This window comes from Rana temporaria, chromosome 2, assembly GCF_905171775.1.
Source record: "Rana temporaria chromosome 2, aRanTem1.1, whole genome shotgun sequence".
NCBI lineage: Eukaryota > Metazoa > Chordata > Amphibia > Anura > Ranidae > Rana > Rana temporaria.
The window spans coordinates 266411326-266431737 of NC_053490.1; the positions used below are offsets into that span (position 1 = coordinate 266411326).

The following is a 20412-nucleotide window of genomic DNA, read 5'->3' on the forward strand; positions in this document are numbered from 1 at the left end:
GTGGAAGAAGACCCCCGGAGAGTGGAAGAAGAAGCCCCCCCTGGTAATAGAGCTAATAAAGAAGACAGGGGGGCCTCCGGAGCAGAATAATAAATTATTTTAAAAACCCTTGTGTTGTGTGTTTACTAACTTTTACTTTTTGCCTCCAGGTGAATGGGTAGGGGTACGATGTACCCCATATCCATTCACTTAGGGTGGGGGGCCGGTATCTGGGGGCCCCCTTATTTGAGGGGACTCCCAGATTCCGATAAGCCCCCGCCCGCAGACCCCGACAACCAACGGCAAGGGTTGTCGGGAAGAGGTCCTGTCCTCATCAACATGGGGACAGGGTGCTCTGGTTGTGGGGGGGCCCGCAGTGCGCCCCCCTGCCCCAGAGCACCCAACCCCCCCATGTTGAGGGCATGCGGCCTGGCACGGCTCAGGAGGGGGGGGGGCGCTCGCTCGTCCCCACTCCCTTCCTGACCGGCCGGGTAGCGTGCTTTGGATACGGGTCTGGTATGGATTGTAGGGGGACCCCCTACGTCGAATTTTCGGCGTGGGGGGGTCTCCTTACAACCCATACCAGACCTAAGGGCCTGGTATGCTCCTGGGGGGGGGGGAACCCATGCCGGTTTTTTCTTTGAAAATTGGCATGGAGTTCTCCCTCTCAGGAATGCATGCTGAGCGACGCTGTCATTTTTTTTTATAATTATTTGTTTTCCCGGCGCGTATATTTTTTTTCACCCGTCGCAACTTTAGTGTCCCGTCGCAATCCACAAAGCCGCCCGGCGTCAATTACGTTCGCGCACTGCACGTCTGGAAAATTATGTCACACGCATGCGCAGTACGGCTGGCGCGGGAGCGCGCCTCATTTAAATTTTAAACGCCCCCCGGAGAGGAGGACCGCCTTGCGACGGCGGCACTTAAGTTACACGGCCTGAAATTTCTAGGTAAGTGCTTTGTGGATCAGGCACTTAGGTAGAGATTTTAAGTCAGTGTAACTTAACTGCTGAAAGTTAAGTTAGGCAGCTTTTTTGGGAATCAGGCCCTCTATACCTAAGCTCAGAATGGTAAGGGAAGAAGAAGGGGTTAGTTAGAATTCCCATAATTTCTGAAATGAAAGGAGAATACATAGTTACATAGTCAGGTTAAAGACACAAGTCCATCTAGTTCAACCATAAAAATAAATTAAATATTGTACAATCCTACCCATATACCCAATTATATACCCACAGTTGATCCAGAGGAACGCAACAAACCACAGCAGAGCATGATCCAATTTGCTACAGCAGGGGACAAAAATTCCTTCCTGATCCCCCGAGAAGCAATCAGATTTTCACTGGATCAACTTTACCTATAAATGTTAGTACTCAGTTATATTATGTACATTTAGGAAAGTATCTAGGCCTTTCTTAAAGCAATCTACTGAGCTGACCAGAACCACCTCTGGAGGGAGTCTATTCCACATTTTCACATCTCTCACTGTGAAGAAACCTTTCCATATTTGCCCCCTTGTCCTCTGTGTTGACCGTAAAGTGAATTACTCAACACCAAGTTCACTATATGGACCCCTTTTTATATATTTATACATGTTGATCATATTCCCCCTTAATCTCCTCTACTCAAGAGTGAATAAATCCAGTTCCTCAAATCTTTCCTCATAGCTGAGTTCCTCCATGCCTCTTATCAGTTTGGTTGCTCTTCTATGCACTTTCCTCAGTTCCCCCGACATCCTTTTTGAGAACTGGTGCCCAAAACTGACCTGCAGTTTCCAGATGAGGTCTTACTAATGATTTGAACAGAGGCAAAAATATATATCTCTCTGGAGTCCATACCTCTCTTAATACAAGAAAGGACTTTGCACGTTTTGGAAACTGCAGCTTGGAATTGCATGCTATTATTGAGGTTAAGATCTACCAAAACCCCCAGATGCTTCTCCACTGCAGATCCCCAAGTTGTACTCCTCCTAGTATGTATGATGCATGCATATTATTGGCCCCCAAGTGCATAACTTTACATTTATCAACATTAAACCTCATCTGCCACATAGTCGCCCAATTAGACATCCTGTAAGGACATTATTCAACTGCATAGCTTAGTGTTATCTGTAAAGACAGACACGTTCCTTTTGATCCCAGACCTAATATAATTTATGAAGATAATAAAAAGTAAGGGTCCCAGCACTGAGCCTTGGGGTACACCATTGATGACTTTAGACCATTCAGAGTAAGAAACATTAACCACTACTCTCTGAATTCTGTATTTTAGCCAGTTTTCTATCCATTTTCAAACTGATATTTCCAAGCCTTTAAACTTTACCTTACACATTAGCCGTGTGTGGGGAACTGTATCGAACGCTTTTGCAAAATCCAAGTATACCACGTCCACCGCCACCCCTCTGTCCAAGGTTTTACTTGTCTCTTCAAAAAAAGCAATCAAGGTTTGTCTGACAACTTCTGTCTTTCACGAATCCATGCTGTCTGTTGCTTAAAATGTTTTTTTTTTTTTTCAGCAAGAACTCGTCTATGTGGTCTTTTATTAAACTCTTCAGTATCTTCCCAACCATAGAAGTTAAACTAACAGGTCTATAGTTACTTGGGAAAGACTTTGTTCCCTTTTTAAATATAGGCACCACATTTGCCCTGCGCCAATCCAGTGGTACTATTCCCATCATTAATGAGTCCCTAAAAAATTGTTACAATGGCTTTGAAATTAGAGCTTAATTCTTTTAGGATTTGTGGGTGGATGCCATCTGGTCCAGGTGCTTTATCCACCTTTATTCTGTCTAAATATTTCTGGACCATATCACTTTTGAGCCATTGTGGATCATTTAGGGCTGTGTCAATACCACCCCCATTTATAAACATGAGCTCCCCCATGCTCCTTTTGTATACACAGAGCTGAAGAAAGTATTTAATAAATTAGCCTTTTCTTTGTCCTTAGTCACCCACTCTAGATTATTTTGTAAAGGGCCTACATGCTCAGACATGACCTTTTTACTATTAATATATTTGAAGATTTTTTGGGGGTTTGTCCTACTATCTTTTGCAATCTGTCGTTTGTTTTGAGTTTGTGTATCCTTTATTTCCTTTTAACATATTCTGTTATATTCTTTGTAACATTTAAATGACACTGGTGTTCCTTCATTTTTATATTGTTTAAAGGTTATTTTCTTATTGTTTATAGCTTTTTTTACTTTGGCCGTGAGCCATATAGGTTTTATTTTTAACCTTTTAAACGTATTGCCTATGGGAATATACTTTGCAGTGAGTTCACAAGCACAATTATTTTTGAAAAAATCATATTTCTGTTCTGTGTTTATCAATGCCAATATTCCCTCCCAGTCTAAGTCCTGGATAGCAGCCCAATTTTCCCCATCCTTGGAAAATTTGCTCTCTTGAAGTTGAGTGTTTTTATATTTCCCGTATGTGTTTTTTGCTTACAGCTAACATCAAATTAAATCATGTTATGAGCACTGCTACCCAGGTGTTTCTTTATCTGAACATTAGTAATAAGCTCTGCATGGTTTGAGATTACCAGGTCCAACAGAGCATCATTCCTAGTTGAGGCCTCAATAAACTGGACCATAACATTGTCCTGTAATAGGTTTATAAATGTCTGCCCTTTAACTGTCCCAGCAGTCCCATCACTCCAGTCAATTTCTGGGTAGTTAAAACCCCCCACTATTATCACTGTCTCAGCCCTTGCAGCCCTTTCCAGGAACAGAGTCTCCACCTCCTCATTAACTATGCACATCTATATGCAGTTCCACCCATAATGCTTCAGACTCATCACACTCTCCATCAACAGTCTCCTCATGCGCCAGAGATTCCAGCTCACCTATTTTGCTTGGCAGACTTCTGGCATTGGTGAACAAACACTTTAATGGATTATTACATTTGACTTATGGTTGTAATAAATGGCTTTTGCGCCATTGAGTGTCAGAATAGGAGGTCTGTAAATCTCTTGCCCACCTCTTGTAAGCTGAAAAGCTGTAAGCTTTTAACAAACGTGTACTTATTCTGCAATAGGTTGTACATCAGGGTTATTCCTTTCATTTTGGGGGAGTTGGATGTTCAAAAGGACCACACTTTGGTAGGAATTTTAACAGTTTGGATAGGATTTTTTTGCAGGTAGGAGGACTATACACCTGTATGTAAATGCACCTTGTCAGGGTATATGGTGCCTGAATTGTATAGTTGGGGAAGAAAGAAAGAAAGTAAAGTCAGACAGAAGTCATACTTCCTTATCTGCATACTTGTAGCTTCCCAGTTTCAGCTTGTTCAATTAAGCTTTGACAAAAAAATAAAAACTGTAAGCTGATTTGTTTCTATCCAGAGCTGCACCATATTTTGCATGCTCCAGTTTTAGTAAATCAACCCCAAAATGTCCCCATGGCAGCCAAGCTTCTACGTGTCATCACTGGGATAGGATGCTGGGCTTTGTACTCCATAGGGATCAGTATAGACAAGGCAAATGCTCTAATCCTTACCTGCCTTTTTCAAAAGTGAAACAAGTAATTTTTTTGACTGAAGCTTCTCTTTATTAATATCGCTGCATATGATTTTGTTGTATTCTTGTTCCTAAACAGTAAACAAAATGTGCCTTGTATGGAATATCCGCATGTTTTACTTTTTAGAACCCACACAATATTGCATGACACAGGAATAATATACAATCTTTGTTCTGTTAGCAGCCCCCTTGGTAGGTTTGTTGGTGAAAGCCATTACGTGTTGGGTTAACTACTGTTTTCAAGACTAAAGCAAGCTGCTAGACTTTATAAAGACAGATGATATGTTCTAGCTTAGCAGCTGGGCTTTGATAAATGGAAAATTGATTGCTTCATGGTGGTCATCGGCTAATTTCACACCCATCTAAATAAAAACTAAAATTTCCTTGGTCTTAGAAAATAGTCACAGATGTTTAGCCAATCAAAATGGTCAGATGGTTGAGCTCTTCTATGTTCTGGCTATATAGGCTCCTGTAGTTGCGGTATAAAAAAGATAAAAATGTGTACAATTCTAAAATTGAATACAGTGCATTCCACGCTCAATTTATGACTTGTTAGAAACTAACTACATTTTTGTTGAGGAAAAAAAAACATCCCCCTCTGGGTGATTGAAGTACATTGCAAGTATTTTAACAAACTTTGTAGCAGGGTTCTACCTGTGCCTGTTCTTAAGAAAAAATAACTATATGTTTCACTATTAAAAACAAAAAATTGAAAATGCGCTGGTGTAACTAGTGAATATAAACACAGCTGCTGGCAACCAATAGTAAGAGCCAGTTCACACAGCCGCGGCACGACGTCGATGGCGACTCTGCAAGTTGTCCTGAAGACGACTTCAGAGGCGACCTGCAAAACGACTTCTGTATAGAAGTCAATGCAGGTCGCCCTGAGCCGCCCCCAAAGTCGTGCAGGAACCTTTTTCTAAGTTGGAGCGACTTGCCTCGCTCCTATCAGAACGGTTCCATTGCATTGAATGGGACGCGACTCGTCAGGTGGCTGAGCCGCCTGACGAGTCGCCCCAGTGTGAACCGGCTCTAGGACAAACTAAATAAACATATGTATCGTATATGTTGCCGGGCTAACATAGTAAAAATAAGATGTTAAAAACATAGTGTATGAAATAGTTCAAATCCAATGTATGGCTTGAGGAAACCACTGATATTATGTGAAGATTGTGCTACTTCATTAACAGTCACCACGTGAGCCATCACCATTGTAAGAAATGCACTCTTACTAGACTGAAATTACCCCATCACAGAGTCGGATTCATCTGTTCTAAATACTTCCACCAGGAGCATTCAGTTCACACCCATTGGTTCCAATAAGTCATGCTGGTTTTCTTTCCAAAATTACTTTACTAATCGAATATACACATGGAATCAAAGCAAGGAAAGCCACATAAATCGGCTAAAAACTAATGTAAACACACAATAAACATTCTACTCATGATAAAAACGGAAGTGCATAAAAAGTCACAATTTCAAACTGCACAGCAAAGGTTCCAACTCCAAAGAAGTGTGGCAGTGTCAAAACCTGTGCAGAACATACACACGCTACACTGACATGCTTTTTGGAGTTGGAACCTTTGGATTTTGGAGGAGAGGGTAAAAAAAATGGCGGTTAAGACCTCTTGCAAATTTTCTAATGCTTTTGATGTAATACTTTATTGTTTTTTTGTAGCTCTACTCGTTACATTTTTACATTGTTATGTACTCATCCTGTTCATAAATCAATATGTTTAGCTTTATTGCTATCTGAATATTGTACCACCACCCAGTATCTACTCAATTTGGCAATCTTTGTTATATTTAAAAAATAATAAACAAATTTGATGAGGAAAAAAATTCAGCCATATTTCCTCTTCAGATTTCAGAGCGCCATTCGGTGCTCACGTGACCCACCGGTTTTCTTCTCTCTCGGCCTAAAAGCTGCAGTGGGCAGGGCCATGATTCCCCTGCTGACATCAGTCAGAAGGGGAGGAGGAGAGAGCCGGCCGGTCACGGACAGGGAGGGGAGGGGGGAGAGGATGGGATACACAACGGATGACAGAGGCATGTAAATTGACCACAGTGTCAGGGATCAGCAGCCATGATAAACCGTGGTCAGTTTACAAGGGGGAGGGCAGAACCAGGCAGGATTAGCCAGGTTTTTAAGGTGTTACAGGGGGCCAAATTACATAGCACAAGTTCTGTGTTGTTATTCATGCTTTAAAGGAACAGGATCCACTTTTTTTATTACATTTTTTAGGGTAACACCATAAGAGTTGAAAATATAAAACATTTCCCAATGAGCTACATTAAGCTACTTTTAACTGTAAAGTGTTGTTTTGTACTTTACCCTTTATATAATTTATCATGTTCCACATATTGTACATTTAAATTAATGTATTACAATTTTGTTACAAACTACTTACTCAAGAGTTTTAAGCAATGGAACATATTACATACATTATCTTCTAAAGTCATCCTGCTTCTTCTCTGTTCTAGTGTGTGTTTTTTTATGTTTTTACTTTTTTGTAACCTGTTGAGTGTTATTACATAAAAATAACCCACGGAGACAACCATTTAAACCAATTAAAAGGTTTTGAATGTGCTAAAGAAATATAAACGGATTTAAAGTCATTTATCCAAAACACACATTTGCCCAGACTGACTTTTTTTCAGTATATATACAATATTGAACTTCTACATATCATTTTTCATTTGAAGCTGAATGCTCAAAAGCACTTGTTTATAAACTCCTGCCTTAATTTTCTTATCTTGATAGTGTGCAGTGATACCAGCCTTGAGGGCAGGCTTCATTCTTCTGGGAACTAGACAGGACAGCCAGTGAATCGTAGTGCTTTGATCTTTTACCATGATCTGTTTGGCCTCCCTGCTTTTTAAAGGAAACAATGTTTTAAAGCATTAACAATTATTTGTATGTGTTTTATACTGTATATGTAACAGTCTTTTACATTTATTCTGTAGTATTTTAACGTTATGTTAACAGTTTAAAACAAAATACAGTCGTGTTTGTACTCACATAAGTAAATAACTTATAAAATATGCCTTAAAAATAGTGAGTTAAATATAAGACATGCACATATGTTGGTGTATTTTAATTTTTGCTCAAAACATTTGATATAGCCTGTAAGATTGTTTCTGTTGACAGCTAGCACAAAGTAATGTAGTATACAGTATCTCACAGAAGTGAATATGCCCCTCACATTTTTGTAAGTATTTTCTTTATATCTTTTCATGTGACAACATTAATAAATGACACGTTGCTACAATGTAAAGTAGTGAGTGTACAGCTTGTATAACGATGTACATTTTCTGTCTTCTCAAAATAACTCAACACCCATTAATTTTTAAACGTCTGGCAACAAAAGTGAGTACATCCCTAAGTGAAAATGGGCCCAATTAGCCATTTTCCCTCCCCAAAGTCATGTGAATCGGGAAGCAGGTTTAAATTTGGTGTTATCGCTCTCACTCTCTCATACTGGTCACTGGAAGTTCAACATGGCACCTCATGGCAAAGAACTCTCTGAGGATCTGAAAAAAAAACAGTGCTCTACATAAAAATGCCCTAGGCTATAAGAAGATTACCAAGACCTGGAAACTGAGCTGCAGCACAGTGGCCAAGACCATACAGCGGTTTAACAGGACAGGTTCCACTCAAAACAGGCCTCACCATGGTCGACCAAAGAAGTTGAGCGCACATACTCAACGTCATATCCAGAGGTTTTCTTTAGGAAATTTACATATGAGTGCTGCCAGCATTGATGCAGAGGTTGAAAGGGTGGGTGGTTCAGCCTGTCAGTGCTCAGACCATATGCTGCACACTGCATCCAATTGGTCTGTATTGCTGTCATCCCAGAAGGATGCCTCTTTTTAAGATGATGTACAAGAAAGTCTGCATACAGTTTGCTGAAGACAAGCAGACTAAGGACATGGATTACTGGAACCATGTCCTGTGGTCTGATGAGACCAAGATAATCTTATTCGGATCAGATGGTGTCAAGCATGTGTGGTGGCAACCAGAGGAGTACAAAGACAAGTGTGTCTTGCCTACAGTCAAGCATGGTGGAGGGAGTGTCATGGTCTGGGGCTGCTTGAGTGCTGCCAGCCCTGTGGAGCTATAGTTCATTGAGGGAACCATGAATGCCAACATGTACTTTGATATACTAAAGCAGAGCATGATCCCCTCCCTTAGAATACTGCCCTGTGGTCCAGTCTCCGAACATGATAACGACCCCAAACACACCTCCAAGGTGACCACTGGCTTGCTAAAGAAGCTGAGGTAAATGTGAATGTAAATGCCAAGCCTGTCTCCAGACCTAAACCATATTGAGCATCTGTGGGGCATCCTCAAATGGAAAGTGAAGGAGCACAAGATCTCTAACATCCAGTAGCTCCGTGATTTAGTCATGAAGGCGTGGAAGAGGACCCCAGTGGCAACCTGTGAAGCTCTGGTGAACTCCATGCCCAAGAGGGTTAAGGCAGTGCTGGAAATTAATGGTGGCCACACAAAATATTGACACTTTGGGCCCAATTTGGAAATTTTCATTTAGGGGTGTACTCACTTTTGTTGCCAACAGTTTAGACATTATTGGCTGTGTGTTGTTATTTTAAAGGGAACAGCAAATTTACATTGTATTGTAGCAAAGTGTAATTTCTTCAGTGTTGTCACATGAAAAGGTATAATAAAATATTTACAAAAATGTGAGGGGTGTACTCACTTTTATGAGATGCTGTATATGATAATCTTTTGTTCTAATGTGGGATCATATTAGGTCTGATTCAGTGAATCACAATTGCTCCAAGCCCTCCTGAAAAGCAGGATAAGTAGACTTATCATTGAAGCCTGATAACTATTGTTTCTTAAAAAGCTTACTAAAGCAGAGTACACACTATCTAGCCCCGTGCGCATGGGCAGAATGTCGGGAGACATTTGCGGGTGCAAAAAATACCAGCCAACAGTCTTCCCGTGTATAAATAAGTCTGTCTGTCCAACAGAAGCCGGCCATTCAATTGGCTTCTGCCATATGTTCATGCTGGACAACCAGCAACCAATTAACTTCTGATCAGAGCTCTCAGCCAATGACAGAGAGTGCCAATTGGAGTTTTCTGGCGGGGGGGGCCGTCCCCTTGTCAGAACACAACAGCTCAGCGGGGGGGGGGGGATCATTGAACTAACCTCACATGGTTAGTATAGCCGCTCCAGACCAGAGCTGTCAGTTTTTTTTCTTGCAACCCACAGAGGTTCACAGAAAAAAACTGTAGTGTGTACCAGGCATTTTTTTTATCCTGCCCAGCGGGTTGAATGAAAAAAAACTCAGCTCTGGTCAGAGCCACTGCACTAACCATGTGAGACTAGATCAGCGATCTCCCCCTCTGAGCTGTTGTGTTTTGACAGGGAGACGGCCCTACCAGAACACTCCAAACAGAAAACTCTACCATTGGCTCTTAGAGCTTATCTGGAGTTGGTCGGCTGTTGGTTTTCCAGCATGCACATCAGACAAAAGCAGACCAAATGGACCAGCTTCTGTCGCACAGATGGACATTCACACAGGCAGGTTTTTTTGAACCGGTTTCCCAACATTCTACCCGTGTGTACGGGGCTTTAGAGATAACAACTAGCATGTATAAAGTGCAGACACCTAGAGGTACCCAAACACACCAGCAGCAACTGAATTTCACCTCTGAATGGTTGACAGTACGAGAGCCATTCTGAATGGGGGAATTTTGGACGCATCTGGGTAGTATCCAAGCCTACACACTCTTTACTTTGTATTGGCCTTATGATGTGCTGCATCCTGTAAGGCAAGAGGAGGGGCAGGCCAGCTCCTTCACTACCTGGAAGTGCCAAAGCCTTGCTTACCCAGAATATTTTGCAAATACAAATCTTGCATAAACACTTAGCCATCTTAATTTTTTTTCCACCTGTGGACATTTGTTAAAAAAAATACAATAAGTTGCTGAAAATACAATAAGTTGGTTGAATTAAGTTTAAAATCTGAAAAGATGTGTGAAATCTTGCCATCTGTAAAGGAAAAAAAAAAAAGCGCTTAAGGGGTTGAACTTGTTGGTTCTTAGGTTCTCAGTGAAGCAATGTGTCATGGATATGCAATAAAGTCTGGCAGCCTACCTGTCTCATGTGTACATTAGAGGCCTGACCCTCTTTCTGGCTGTCTTTTATCACCTTCCTCCCTGTATGGCTCTACCCAAGGCCATCCCAGGAAGCTTATATTAACCACTGCACTGCTAGTCTGCTTTGATGTTCAACCTTTGTAGCTTGTTCCTGTCTGCAGTGTGTTACGTTTACCTTCCTGTGTACCGACCTTGGCTCGTCTCTGACTTCTCCTGTTTGCCTGTTTCCCTGACCCTTGGCCTGTTCCTTGATTACCCTTGTCTGCCTGTTGCCCCGACCTCGGCTTGCCCATCACTATCGCTTGTCCTGGTTTCTGCTTCCCTTCTCTCCCTGCGGAGCGTGACCTTGGGGACCCCAGGGGTCGCGACCTGGATCCAGCTGCGGCGGAGGCAATCCTCACCACCAGAGGCTCTGGTGAACACAAAGCTGGGTCTTAGACTCTGCGCCCTGGGGAATCTTGGGCTCACGCTTCCTCTCTGTCACAGCAGCCGGCTATAGGGTTCACTACCCTGTGGTGCATTCCCGACCTGACACAATGAAGCAAACAGTAATTTATATCTGTCCAATTTATTTCTGTAGTGGGTCCCAGAAATGCACAACAATAAAAACATGATTTTTATAAGCCACACCAAAGTAATAAAACATCTTGAAATTATGCAGCCAGACAGTATGCCCAATGCCTACCTTGTGCCATCAATTATAGGGGTGGGTATCTTTTAATATTAATGGTTAAGCAATATGTTGCTGATTAGCCGTTTTCATACAAAAAATGTATACAGAGGTTCTTTTTTTCTATGTCCAGATGACCAAAATCCACAGTGATCAATGATTCACATTCATATAATTTGTCAGCCACAAATTGTTTTCATGTTCCTATTTTTAATGACATAAAATTCTAACTCTGCTCTTAAAAATTGAGCCAGTGATTGTTAAAATGTTATCCAGCCAGAAAGAATTTCCAAGTATTTAACTGCAGTAACTCCCTATAAACAATGAAGCAATTGTAAGAAAGGAAGGTGGTGTTAAAGGAAACCCCAATTAAAGGCTACATTTTGCCTTTGCTTGCCTAAAAGGGTAGGGGGAATAGCACAACTGCCTCTGATATATTCAGACATGCGGCATGATAGGTGTTGTAAATATGATCTTGTGACCATCTTCTGCCACTAGAGCTTTCCAACATTCCTAGTGGCTACCCAGACTGTATGCTGCACTCTTTAATTTGCTCTTTTGGGCTAACCATCTGACGCCTATTTCAAAAGACTTGCTGCCTTCTTAATCAGCTTTAAGTTAAAATTCCTAGTAAAGAATTCTCTGTACCACCAGGCGATGTAATCCCACCTTCTAAGCCAAGCCTCATCTATCAGACCCAGCCTGGAAGAGCAAGTGAGCAGGAGAGAAAGAGAGAGGAAGCTCCCAGATAAACATACCGCAGCGCCTAAACTCCTAATCATTCTGGGTTTCCTCTTCCAGGACCTATAATTAGAATCCCTTCTTTTCCTTAGATTCCCAGTTGACGCAAATGCTTTTTGTGGCTTGGCACCTCATTTGGGGCGTGGGTTTAGTTTACGGCCCAGCCAGAGTTTGGTTTAGTCTTCTGATACAGCATAAATAGCTCTCAAGCCGCAGTCTACATCTGTACACGTTTTTTTTCCTTTTATGTATATAGGCTCTGATTTTTTTAAAGTCCTTTCCTGAAAGCAGCTTATTGTTTGGTATGCAGTACGTGCGAACGATAGGAAGTTGTAAATTAAAATAAAGCATATGCATGCCTTCCCCTCTCTCTTGCAGAGAAGATTGGGAAAGGAAAACACATTTCTGTGGGGAAGTGGTAGTAGTGGTTGCTCTTTAAAATGTTTTATTTTATTACCCAGAGCATGTGGAATTTTGATAGAACTAGATATTCAAATGTGTAAACATAACTAAGGAGAGCAATAAACAATATTTAAAAATACAATTATTGGTCACACTGCAAGTTATAGATGAGCAGGTGTCTCACCAAGAATGATGGGTGATAGGACATCTGTCCATTCTGAAACCTGCTAAGTTTTGCCATTATTTTCCTTTTGATTTGGCTGATATTGCACAGTGCATACAGGGCCATTTGTGTATTTTGTTAACATTTATCTTATTAAATAATTTCTTTTGAAAATGCTGGTTTCTCTTATTCTGTAGATCCTCTATCCCCTACTTAAAACTGCATACTTGGATACAAAAAAAATTGAAAGTATACTTGCTTTACACCCTGGCCTCCACCTATAGCACCTAGTCTATGGTGACATGACATGCCTTCTGCTGATATTCTGTAAAATCTGAGGTTCCCAGATCTTCTGAAAAGTCAGTAATGCATTGTGCTAAAGCCTCTTCTCAAAAGACTAATGCCCTGTACACACGATCGGTTCATCCAATGGATTTTTTCCTCAGATATCCGGTGAAGCTGACTTTCATCAGTCGTGCCTACACACCATAGGTTAAATAAACGATCGTTTCAGAATGCGGTGACGTAAAACACAACTACGTGCTGAGAAAAATTAAGTTCAATGCTTCCGAGCATGCGTCGACTTGATTCTGAGCATGCGTGGATATTTAACCGATAGACGTACCCACAGACGATCGTTTTTTCTATAGTTTTTTAACCATCAGATAATTTTAAAACAAGTTCCTAGTTTTTTTCACCGATGGATAAAAAAACGATGGGGCCCACACACGATCGGTTCGTCTGATGAAAACGGTCAATCAGACCATTTTCATCAGGCGAACCGATTGTGTGTACGCGGCATTAGGGAACTCATCTTATCCAAGATCTTGCCAAAATGCTTATGACACCACTGTTAACTGGGCACCTTGTTCAGCAGGTTCAGAAGCCAGCGTGTAAGGTGTATATGTAAAACCTCACCTTGTAAAACGCCAAATTCAGTTTAAAATAGAAATGGAAGGCAAAACATTTGCGGTAAAATATATATATATATAATATAAAATTATAAGTATTATATTTTTTATAAGTGATCACATAATCTCTGTTTTCAGCTGCATAAGAGCTGAGGGAGGAAAAGCAGCAGCACACTGGTCTTCCCAGTGAATGGCTGTGCTGTGGGGGGGCATGTTTGGACAGGTCTGATCATTGGTGTAGTTCTCAAAGCAGCCAGATAACTGACCTTGTAGTTCTCTCCTGCTTAGTTTGGCCAGTTTTTGATGGGAAAATAGAGGGACTGGCAGGAATACTGGGTATTTCATACAAAGGAAGCAATACAAAGAGAGCAGGACACATTTTCATACAAGTACATGGTACAGCAGGCACATATCAGGAACATGATAATAATGTTGAGTTCAGATATTCTTTAACCACTTCAGGCCATTTTTTGCAATACGGCACTGCGTCGCTTTAACTGACAATTGTGCGGTCGTGCAACACTGTACCCAAACAAAATTGATGTCCTTTTTTTTCCCACAAATAGAGCTTTCTGTTGGTATTTGATCACCTTTTGCGCCATAAACAAAAGAAGAGCGACAATTTTGAAAAAAAAAAATATCTTTTGCTTTTTGATATAATAAATATCCAATTTTTCCCCCCTCAGTTTAGGCCGATATGTATTCTTCTACATATTTTTGGTAAACAAAATCACAATAAGCGTATACTTATTGGTTTGCGCAAAAGTTATAGCGTCTACAAATTAGGGAATAGATTTATGAAATTTTTATTATTATTTTTTTTTTACTAGTAATGGCGGTGAATATCGGGACTGCAATATTGCGACGGACAGATCGGACACTTTTGACACATTTTTGGAACCAGTGACAATTATACAACAATCAATGCTATAAAAATGCAATGATTACTGTATACATGTCACTGGCAAGGACAGGGTTAACACTAGGGGGTAATCAAGGGGTTAACTTTGTTCCCTAGGTGTGTTCTGACTGGGGGGGGGGGAGTTGGGACAGACTAAGAGGAGAGAGAGATCGGTGTTTATACTTATTTTGAACACACAATCAGTCTCCTATCCCCTGAGAGAACCTTGATTTGTGTGTTTACACACACAGATCTCGGTTCTCGCTGTTTCACAAGGGATCATGGGTGCCCAGTGGTCATCGCACCCGCCAGGCACTCGCATCAGTTCTGACGGGGGCCTGCGCCCCTTAGTGGCCAAAAGGCAAAGCAACGTAAGGTAATGTTGTTTCGCCCAGGGAAGCCAACCTGCCACAGTAAAACTGCAGCGGCTGGTCAGGAAGGGGTTAATTGTACAATACAATTGTACATGCCTTTTGTTCATAGACCATGGATTATGTGCAGGCTACCTTTGAGGTGATTAGCACTGACAAAAAAATGTGCTTAGGCCAACCTTAATGTACGACATATAACCATTTTTCTCTTTACCCATTCTTTTTTTCTTTTGACACTTCTTTCAAGATCAGACTGCTTGTTGCATTGAGCTATCTTTCAGTTTATGGATCGGTACCCCTCAGGGCCTATGTACAGTTACCTACATTTATCCTCATGGATAAACACAGGTAACTACTTTTACACACAAAACAATAGGTTTCTCTGTGTCATGTTCACACCAGTGTTTCTCTGCATTCCAGAGATGTGCAATTTATTGCAACATGTAATATAATATCACACCTCACTGGATGACCCTGCATGTCACTGCACAGTAAGCACAATGACCTGGGCTGCTGTGAGGTGACATGAATGAATGGTCACTTTGTGCACTTCAAATTAAGTTGACACAAAAACAATAATAATAATAATAATAAAAATAACTGTATGATGCACTTAAATGCAGACAGCTGCCTAAGCTGCAGCAGTTTAGTGTAAAGGGAAGTGTGCATAGGCCCTAAGTGGCCTGTACTATTTGCTTGGGAACTGGGAACTGGATCCTGCATTTATTGCTCACCTTGTTACAAAGTACAGATGGTCAATCTATATGGTTAATGTAAAAGAAAAAACTGTACTGTAATCTAATAATTCCTCAAAAGCAGCACCTCCGCCGTGAGATATTCACAGAAGGAAAAGAGTAGTAATGAATAGAGCTGTGCTCTCTCGACTAATAAATTACCACTTTTGACAAGGAAAAAACTATTATACAGATACCCTATGAACCAGTGATAAAGAATTTGGTATTAATGATAGTCCGGTCGGCTAGTGGTTAGGGAATCCCTTCCTGTCCTCCAAAATGACATGGTTGACTTGAGGTCTACAGGGAGTGCAGAATTATTACTCCAAGCTGTATAGGCTCGAAAGCCTACTACCAATTAAGCATATTAGGTGATGTGCATCTCTGTAATGAGAAGGGGTGTGGTCTAATGACATCAACACCCTATATCAGGTGTGCATAATTATTAGTCAACTTCCTTTCCTTTGGCAAAATGGGTCAAAAGAAGGACTTGACAGGCTCAGAAAAGTCAAAAATAGTGAGATATCTTGCAGAGGGATGCAGCACTCTTAAAATTGCAAAGCTTCTGAAGCGTGATCATCGAACAATCAAGCGTTTCATTCAAAATAGTCAACAGGGTCGCAAGAAGCGTGTGGAAAAACCAAGGCGCAAAATAACTGCCCATGAAATGAGAAAAGTCAAGCGTGCAGCTGCCAAGATGCCACTTGCCACCAGTTTGGCCATATTTCAGAGCTGCAACATCACTGGAGTGCCCAAAAGCACAAGGTGTGCAATACTCAGAGACATGGCCAAGGTAAGAAAGGCTGAAAGACGACGACCACTGAACAAGACACACAAGCTGAAACGTCAAGACTGGGCCAAGAAATATCTCGAGACTGATTTTTCTAAGGTTTTATGGACTGATGAAATGAGAGTGAGTCTTGATGGGCCAGATGGATGGGCCCGTGGCTGGATTGGTAAAGGGCAGAGAGCTCCAGTCCGACTCAGACACCAGCAAGGTGGAGGTGGAGTACTGGTTTGGGCTGGTATCATCAAAGATGAGCTTGTGGGGCCTTTTCGGGTTGAGGATGGAGTCAAGCTCAACTCCCAGTCCTACTGCCAGTTTCTGGAAGACACCTTCTTCAAGCAGTGGTACAGGAAGAAGTCTGCATCCTTCAAGAAAAACATGATTTTCATGCAGGACAATGCTCCATCACACGCGTCCAAGTACTCCACAGCGTGGCTGGCAAGAAAGGGTATAAAAGAAGAAAAACTAATGACATGGCCTCCTTGTTCACCTGATCTGAACCCCATTGAGAACCTGTGGTCCATCATCAAATGTGAGATTTACAAGGAGGGAAAACAGTACACCTCTCTGAACAGTGTCTGGGAGGCTGTGGTTGCTGCTGCACGCAATGTTGATGGTGAACAGATCAAAACACTGACAGAATCCATGGATGGCAGGCTTTTGAGTGTCCTTGCAAAGAAAGGTGGCTATATTGGTCACTGATTTGTTTTTGTTTTGTTTTTGAATGTCAGAAATGTATATTTGTGAATGTTGAGATGTTATATTGGTTTCACTGGTAAAAATAAATAATTGAAATGGGTATATATTTTTTTTTTGTTAAGTTGCCTAATAATTATGCACAGTAATAGTCACCTGCACACACAGATATCCCCCTAAAATAGCTAAAACTAAAAACAAACTAAAAACTACTTCCAAAAATATTCAGCTTTGATATTAATGAGTTTTTTGGGTTCATTGAGAACATGGTTTTTGTTCAATAATAAATTTAATCCTCAAAAATACAACTTGCCTAATAATTCTGCACTCCCTGTAGAGCCTTCTTTCACACTAAGGTTGTGTCTTCCTTCCACCTTAAACATTACACTTCCTTCCCATTGTCCTGCTCAGATACATCTGAAGGAGATCCTTGCATTTTTTGGATGTGGTACAGGCTGTTCAAGTTCTTCTTTCAGCCACGTCTTCCTCGGAATGATTGCCTCCAGGCCGCCACCTGGTCTTCTATTCACACATTCACTAGGTTTTACCAAGTAAAGGTTCAGGCCTCTTCAGATGCCAGCTTTGGGTGAAAGGTACTATGGGAAGTTAACAAATGGAAAAGGAAATAATTGGACAGCCACATTCCAAAAAACCTTGATGGTTGTCTTTATTTAAAAAAAAGGAAAGATGCACTACAAGTCACAGCACACAACACGAGAGTAAAACAGGTGACACGTTTTGCACTATAAATTAGTGCTTAATCATAGCAAGCTATCTAAAAAAAGATATTAAGCGGCACAGTTTTTAAAATAAAAAAAATACTTACATAGGGAATTATGGCTACATTTAATACAGGGGCTGCCAGTTAATTTTTTTATATTTTCTACTGATAATGGTGGGGGGGGGGGGAAGAATCACAGACTCTGAGGTGACAGGCAGGGGGTGAGGGGGAGAGAACAGAGCTGCGGATGACTTAGGCACGTAAACTGACCATGGTAATCAGGGCTCAGCAGCCATGATTATCATGGCTGCTGTCAGGGGGGACACAGGATCGGCCAGCTTTTTTACATCTTAGAAAGGGCAGATTAGACAGCAAAAGCACTGTGCTGTTTAATCTGCTATAAGTAACCAGAATCTTTTTTTTTTAGGTTTGCAAACGTTTTAATAAATAATTTACAAAACAGGAATTTATGACTTATGTAGCGGATGGTTGATACTAGTTGCTAACATCCACCATATCACCCTGGCCAGACCTTCATCTATCACCTCAGTCATTTGCCTGTTTTTTTTTTTTTGGGGGGGTGATAACTTGGTTGGGGGAAAGAGAATATGGGATGCCCATAGAACAAGTTGCTTTGCCATCATATTTAAATTATTGAACAAATAGATTTTGCCTTGAAGAACTGATGAACCCTAACATTTAGAGTCACTTCCCTGCATAAACCATGCAGACTAAGGGCTCTTTCACACATGGCGGATCAGTGATGATCCGCCCCGTGAACCTCCGCTTGCTCAGAAAAATGTGCAGGGATGGGTAGCACATCTGGGCCACAGTGGACTATATTTTGAATGTTATTTAGAAATTCTCAGTGAAGTTAGGTAGGCTCTGTGAATTATGTAAAGTTGTGCCAATTGCTCAGATAGTCTGGGTGAAGTCTTCTTCACATTTTCTAGTATCTCGTCCCATTCTGACTCTTCTAGAGCCAACATCAGCTTTCCAGCGGGTTCTAGCCCTATCACCAATTTAGTTGAGGGGGTACGCAATGAGGTATATAATGCAGATGTTTGGTAGGGTCCTCACCTTAATCATGTCTACTAAGGGTAAGGTTTGTAGAGTGGGGAAACTGTCCGAGAATTGGGATTGGAAGGCATGTTTTAGCTGCAAGTATCTAAATAGCATGTAGGAAGGGAGCTCAAATTCCTCCTTCAGTGATTGAAAGGACCTCACTCCTATGGGAGCAAGCACCTGGTGTAGGTATATCACATCCTTAGAAGCCCACAGATCAATGTCTGGTATAAAGGATAGTTCCTGTAATTGGGAGTTATGCCACAAGGGGATGTGTGTGTGATAAAGTGCAACATTTACTATATTAAGAGCTATCTTATATATGCGTTTGTGGTGAAAAAGCATAAAGTCTCGAGGGTTGGTTGTGCCTTGGTGTCCCTTGCCTCTGAAGAGCACCTGTAGGGGAGAGTGGGCAGCGCAGTTTGGTAGCCTATAGATTAACATTTGGTACCTAAGTGCATCTGATTTGTGAAGGTGATAAAAATGAGAAAGTTGGGCTGCTATGTAGTACAAGTGAAAGTCTGGTAAGGCTGTGCCTCCTGATGTGGTCAGGTTTTTAAGAATAAGCCAAGACAGTTTATGCCTACCAGGTCCCCAGATAAATGTATTGAGAATGCTGTCAAATGTTTTAAAGAGTTTTAGAGGGATTATGACTGGGGAATGCCAGAACATATAGAAACATGGGCAGGAGAATCGTCTTGGTGAGGTTTACCCTCCCCATCACTCCCAGTGGAAGTCTTGCCCATAATTGTATGCAGGCTTCTAGAATATTAAATAGCGGTTCTATAGTATTTTCTAGATATTCTTGGGGCACTCTGCTGAATTGTACTCCTAAGTATTGGATTGAACATGCCTATTTAGGAGGAGGGAAGCTGAACTGCTCGTTGGTGGATATGAGTTAAGGGGAAGGATTTGTGATTTGGTCCAATTGATATGCAGCCTTCAGTGTGTTCCAACTTCCTCGATAATGTGAAGGGCAGCTTATAATGACAGGCCAGTGTTTTCCAAATACAAAATCATGTTGTCATTGTACAGGCCCACAATTTCTATAAGAGGGCCTGAACAGAGACTGGGTGCATTCTAAGTGAGATGACTAACGGTTCTGTGGCAAGTGGATATAGCAGTGGGGACAATGGACAACCCTGTCGGGTACCGCGCCCAAGGGGGAAGGATCAGAAATTCAGCCATTTACTGCTACTCGTGCCACTGCAGAGACATACAGAAATTGTACCCCACTTAATACATTTAGGACTAAACCCGAAACCTCTCAAGCATTCATATTGTATATTCATATAAAGGCGGCAACTATTCATGGCTGCGTTTTTCCCGGGCATAAACTTCATCTGGTCTGGATGTATACATGAGAGAATTATTTGATTGAGGCAATTGGCCAGTACTTTCATTAGGATTTTTGCATGGAATATGGAGAGTATACCAACACGTAGGTTGGATGACTCGACAGAAGGAGGATACATAACAAAGTAACCTTATTTGCAGAATATAAATGCGACTGAAAGCTTAGCCATAGTGATAGGCCTAGCATCAACAAATAAGAAGTGGGGGTCGGCAATCATATTTTACCCTTATTTATAAACTTTTTATATAAAATGGCATTGCCAAAGTAACA

At 41.3% G+C, this 20412-nt stretch overlaps 1 protein-coding gene across 5 annotated transcripts in view; it reads left to right on the plus strand.

The window, feature by feature from the left end:
* Positions 1–20412, plus strand: part of BCAS3 (BCAS3 microtubule associated cell migration factor) — a 1469256-nt gene that overhangs the window by 420166 nt on the left and 1028678 nt on the right. The gene's annotated exons all lie outside the window — the stretch shown is intronic.